We start from the raw sequence: 6,722 nt of genomic DNA, 5'->3' as shown, positions 1-6,722 counted from the left end.
TTTTGGTGCACATAGCCACATATTAAGAAAATATTAAGGCTAAGATTACATTATTATCTAATACTGTGAGGACAAGTGAGAATGTAGCTTGGCCTTTATCACTTTACTATCTAATAATGTAGAAATGCTAAAGTTAGTAGCATCATCCTCTATATGCTATATCTTTGCATTGTCCATATTAATATAAATCTTATTTAGAATTTTTATTTCTTTTGATTCTTCTCAAAGTCATAAAGCTAGTTAAGATATGGGTTTTACTGGAGAATTGGTAAGACGTGTCTTCTCTAGAAACCGTTCCACTGCATCATATGAAAGCAAAGTGAGTCTCTAAAAAATGCTATATATATATATGCTGCAAGAATTCTTGATCATATCACAAATTTTGTTACTTTTTCTCAGGGTAGGAAAAATTCGACAGAAAATCAAAGATGGGGTTCTGTTAGATCATACTTGTGTGGAAATGAATTCAATTTAGTTGTGGCAGAGGAGGATTCAGCTTCACTTAAGAGTTCTGAAGTTACAGTTACACAACTGGTGCACGAATTATGAATCACACTTTTCACAACTCGTACCACTGACCAGTAAGTGCACTGGGTCGTCCAAGTAATACCTCACGTGAGTAAGGGTCGAATCCCATGGAGATTGTTGGTTTGAAGCAATCTATAGTTATCTTGTAAATCTTAGTCAGGAAGTCAATTATGTTTATCAGTTGAATTGCAAATAAACAATAGAGCATGGATTAAAGGTTACTTGTTATGCAGTAATGGAGAATATGTTGGAGTTTTGGAGATGCTTTGTCTTCTGAATCTCTGCTTTCCTCTGTCTTCTTGTTCACGCACGCACGAAGATTTAAGAAAGTCACGTGCAGAGGCCATTTGTGGAGTTGAACGCCAGTTTATGTGCCAGTTTGGGCGTTCAACTCCAGCTTTTGATCCTTTTCTGGCGCTGGACGCCAGAATTGGGCAGAGAACTGGAGTTGAACGCCAGTTTACATCATCTATCCTTATGCAAAGTATGGACTATTATATATTGCTGGAAAGCCCTGGATGTCTACTTTCCAACGCAATTGGAAGCATACCATTTCGAGTTCTGTAGCTCCAGAAAATCCACTTTGAGTGCAGGGAGGTCAGAATCCAACAGTATCAGCAGTCCTTTTTCAGCCTGAATCAGATTTTTGCTCAGCTCCTTCCATTTCAGCCAGAAAAATACCTGAAATTATAGAAAAATACACAACTCATAGTAAAGTCTAGAAATATGAATTTTTCCTAAAAACTAATGAAAATAGACTAAAAACTAACTAGAACATACTCAAAACTACATGAAATTAACCCCAAAAGCGTATAAAATATCCGCTCATCACAACACCAAACTTAAACTGTTGCTTGTCCTCAAGCAACTAGACAAATAAAATAGAAGACTAATAAGTTGAGAAGCAATAATATCTCAGAATTTTTGAGTGAAGCTCAGATTCTAATTAGATGAGCGGGACTAGTAGCTTTTTGCTTCCGAACAGTTTTGGCATCTCACTTTATCCATTGAAGCTCAGAGTGATTGGCATCTATAGGAACTTAGAATTCAGATAGTGTTATTGATTCTCCTATTTTAGTGTGATGATTCTTGAACACAGCTATTTTATGAGTCTTGGCCGTGGCCCTAAGCACTTTGTTTTCCAGTATTACCACCGGATACATAAATGCCACAAACACATAATTGGGTGAACCTTTTCAGATTGTGGCTCAGCTTTGCTAAAGCCCCCAATTAGAGGTGTCCAGGGTTCTTAAGCACACTCTTCTTCTTGCTTTGGACCTTGACTTTAACCGCTCAGTCTCAAGTTCTCACTTGACACCTACACGCCACAAGCACATGGTTAGGGACAATTAGACTATAACTTAATTGGGGATAAAATCAAAATAGACACTAATTACTACTAATGATCATGTAATGAAGACACAAACATAGATAAGCACTTAACATAGAGAAAACGAAAAACAGAGCAAGTAAGAACAAGGAACGAGTTCACCTTAGTGATGATGGCATTTCCTTCTTGAGCTCTTTTATGTCTCTTCCTTGCCTTTGTGGCTTGATTCCTAGTGATTTTTGGTATTTCTATCCTCAGTTGCTTCCAATAATTATGTGGAGGAAAGTGCATCCCCTGAGGTATCTCAGGGATCTCTTGATTTGCAGCCACATGTTCTACCACTGAGCTATAGATCCTTCACATAATTGTTTTACCATACCAAACTTAGAATGTTGCTCGCCCTCGAGCAAAAGAAGAAGGAATAGATGAAGAAGAATATGTGGAAAAAAACTAGGATTATGAGGAGGGAAGGTGGGGATCTTGTGGGGTTCACAGATCTTGAAATAATCCTGTGAGGTCCACAGATCTTGAGGTGTCAAGGCATTTACATCTCTGCACCAATTTAGGCATGCAAAATGCCCTGGCACAAAACTCTGGGCGTTCAGCGCCAGGTTGGTGCCCATTTTGGGCGTTCAACGCCCATTTACTAGCCATTTCTGGCGTTGAACGCCAGAACCATGCTTGTTCTGGGTGTTCAGCGCCAGGATGTTGCCCATTTTGGGTGTTCAGCGCCAGAACCATACTCTGTTCTGGCGTTGAACGCCAGACAGGTGCTTCCTCCAGGGTGTGATTTTTCTTCTGCTGTTTTTGATTCCATTTTCAATTTTTAATATTTATTTTGTGACTCCCCATGATCATGAACCTAATAAAACATGAAAAACCATGAAAATAAATAAAAGTTGGGTTGCCTCCCAACAAGCGCTTCTTTAATGTCAAATGGCCTCCATATTGAGATCCGTGGCAATGCCACAGGATCCTCTGTGCTTCTTCCCTAGGCACACAACTACGGATAATTCTGTCTGCACATCTCTTAAAGAGATAAGGTTCATCCCACAAGTAGTACTTTGCATCAGTAATTATTTTTTTCTTTTGTACCTGGTTGTACTCCTTGGGTATGAACCTTGCAGCTTTATAGTTTGCAATATCGGCAAACCATGGTGTTTCCTGAATGGCAAACAAATGCTCATCCGAAAAGGTCTCAGAGATCTCAAGAGAAGGGGGGGCGTCCCTTCTACTGGCTCTATCCGGGACAGATGATCAACCACTTAGTTTTCTGTCCCTTTTCTGTCTCTTATTTCTATATCAAACTCTCGCTTATGATCACTGGAAAAGTATCACCTTCTCCTAGAAATGCATATTTCAAGGATGGTGGCAAAGTATGGACTATTATATATTGCTGGAAAAGTATGGACTATTATATATTACAAGTATGGTGACAACTGACGGTTCAATTTCAGCCAGAAAAATACCTGAAATTACAGAAAAACACACAACTCATAGTAAAGTCCAGAAATATGAATTTTTCCTAAAAACTAATGAAAATAGACTAAAAACTAACTAAAACATACTCAAAACTACATGAAATTAACCCCAAAAAGCGTATAAAATATCCGCTCATCAACAACCAATAATAGAAGAGAACTTGAGTGATAGAGAAGATGCCAACAGTGAAGAAACTGTGGAGAATGTAATAGAACAAGAAGAAATGCCAAATTCAAGTAGTTCTACATTCTTGAGTGAAGAAGCAGCAGCAATTCGGATTCAATCAGCATATAGAAGCTTTCTGGTTAGCTCAACAAACTTCAATTACATCAATTTGCATATATTCACATCAGTTACATCAATAAATTCATTATTTATATGATGCTTAGTATTTTTCCCTTCTTCTTATGATTATTGTGCTGTAAATTTAGTTAAGGAGTCCAAAGGATGAAATCAGATGCAATAATGGTGAAGTTCATCTCAATTTAGTAACTGAAAGTCTAAATAGAAAGCCATAGGAACATCAGTTGAAGTGCAAACTGCAAATTCGGCCAAAATGTTCTCGGTTAAAGGCGAAAAATTGAGCATTTACCAGCATATTCATTGCCGGAAAAGGAGTCATATAACAAAGCAGTAGGTATAACAGAAGACAATGTTAATTCATGAAACTAGCAAGCAGCAGCTCATGATTTTGTTAGAAGAAAAACAACTAACTTTAGTTCACTTGAAATGTTGTCATAAATTCAAAGACTTGAATTCAGATTAAGCTTAAAATAATTCACCAAAGCTCATCTTATTCTTGCATAAATAAAAAAGTGTTAAAAGAGTGATTGAAGGTGCTAAGCTTATCAATTTAGCTATAATTCGCCATCAATTGAATTCTGTTAACTAGCATAGTTTATGAGATTTTCAGGAAGAATGGGATGATAGCACTGTGAGTAGCTATGTATCGAAAATGCGAATGCAGAACAGAATGGAGGCATCAACCAGAAGAGAAAGAGCACTAGCTTATGATTTCTCTCAACAGGTAAACATCTTAAAACTATTTGCATAGAAGGAATGGATAGTGCAGGGAGGGAGTTATCGGAAGGGAGAGGTTGACGACGGTGATGAAGAATGAGGAAGACAGCGACGCTCTCTGGAACGAGGAAGACGGCGACACTCTCTGACGTGACGACGTTCTCCTTGGCTGGGTGAGGCGTGCGGAAAAGCTGCGGTAACCTTGCCAGGGCGCAGTGGAGGAAGCTTCTTTGTCTTCTTTACCGGGGAGAAGAGACGAGATTAAAGAGACGAAAGGGAAATACAAACAAAGAGAAGGGATGTGAAGGTCGGGGAGAAACCCAGCAAGAACAAAGTGATTTTTTTAATATTTTTTTAAATTTATTTCATTTTTTGGTATGAACAAATTGATTAGGGTTTATAGAAAGATAAATAATTTTGTTAAATGTGTTTTTGTTTTTGTCTTTTAGATTATTTAAATTTTGAAATGGTAAAATTAAATTATTTGATTAATTAATCTAAAAGAGTAATTTTTGCCTGACATATATAAAAAGATATTCACTTTTAAAAAAATTAAATAAAAATATATTTTTTATTTTTATTAAATTATAAGAATATTTTAGTAAAATTAGTGATATAATATATATTGTCTTTATAAAATCATGCATTATTTATTAAATATTAATTGTAATATAATTATAATAAAGATATTTTTTTAAAAATAATTTTAAAAGAGAGAATAGTACTTTTATTACATGAGAATAATACTTTCTAAAAATAAAGATATTTTTTTAAATTAGTATAATTATGCATTATTACTTAAATACTAATTATAGTATAATTATAATAAAGATATTTTTATAAAATAAACTTAAAAGAGAAAATAGAGCATTCATTTTGAAGGAAAAATGGATTCATGAGGAATCGACACCTCACTTCCATTAGTCGGGAGAAAATCCAATTTTAATAAATTAAGTAAATTACAGACCAAATTTTAATAAAAATACTGACCCTACACTTTCTTTTTTCGAATATTCAGTTGCCAAACTTGTACTAAGCCGTACCTGCATGCAGACGCGAAAATCTTTGAATACAATGAAGCATCAAACAAGCACACCGATTGCGTGATATTGAAAACGTTGACAACATACTAGGGGTGCACATGGGTCGGGTGAAGCCGGGTTTGATGTGACCTAGAGCCGATCCGAAATATATACCGGGTCTATTTATTAGACCCGAACCCGACCCTAGACCCGATGAAACCAATACACTTTCGGGCCACAATTATATCGGGTGAAAACCGGGTGAAAATCGGGCCGTTAACATTACATTATGTTGATATCTTCTTGTAAGCTAGCATGTAAAAATATCCAAATTTCCAAGACTCCAACCATTATTTAACATGGTAAAATTCACTTAGAAAAATATAATAAGAACCAACCCTTCTTTAAAATTAAAGCATAAGCACAATCAATACTAAAGCAAAACCACAATCAATACTAATATTGTCTAATAATACCAAATATTTAAATCAATACAAATAACACAATATTATGCATTAGTCTAAAGTCTTATGCATTCTAAATATAAAACATTAACTTATAGTCTTATAATGATTAATAGCACAAAATATTAAGGTTTACAATACTTAAATTCCACATAAGAATAGTCATGATCCATCACTAATAACACAAAATATTAATTGTGTATGATGACCGGGCCACCGGGCCGACTTCGGGTGACCCGAGCTATGGCCCGGACCCGACCCGAAATAATGACCGGGTCTATTTTTGAGACCCTTACCCGGTCTTAAACCCGATGAAATCACACCAAATTAACCCCTAAAGTATTCGGAACCGGGTCGGACCTTCGGGCCGGGCCGAGTCTGTGCACCCCTACAACATACTTATTGGTATACAAATCCGGATCCGACATGCGATCGACATCAGCAATAATTATCCGCATTCGATCCACAGCATTATTAGATTCAATTTGATTCAATTTGTAATTAAATAAGATATTGAATCACAGATTTTACATTTGTAATTATGGATCCGTATATCCACAAATAAATAAATAAAAATATATACCTTTTCAATTTGTGTGTGCCTCTAGTTTTAGATTATAGCTAATAAACTCTTCTGTTTCACTGGCAATTGAAACAATAATCTAATTAATTATTGGACGGGATAAGTACTGTTTTGGTCCCTAACGTTGAGGGCCAGAATCGAAACCGTCCCTGATCTAATTTTCAACTTAAAATCGTCCTTAATGTTGCATTTCATTTTAAAAACGTCCTTTCTAATAAAATTTTTTAATTTATTCCGAAATTACCCTTACTTTAATAAAAAAATATAAAATTAAAAAAAAAGAAAATGAGTTT

At 35.6% G+C, this 6,722-nt stretch overlaps 1 pseudogene; it reads left to right on the top strand.

Moving 5' to 3' along the window:
- On the top strand, window positions 1-4,624 carry LOC107615851 (annotated as a pseudogene).

The sequence above is a fragment of the Arachis ipaensis genome, chromosome B09, assembly GCF_000816755.2.
Source record: "Arachis ipaensis cultivar K30076 chromosome B09, Araip1.1, whole genome shotgun sequence".
Lineage (NCBI taxonomy): Eukaryota > Viridiplantae > Streptophyta > Magnoliopsida > Fabales > Fabaceae > Arachis > Arachis ipaensis.
This window is presented reverse-complemented; position numbering and strand designations above follow the sequence as displayed.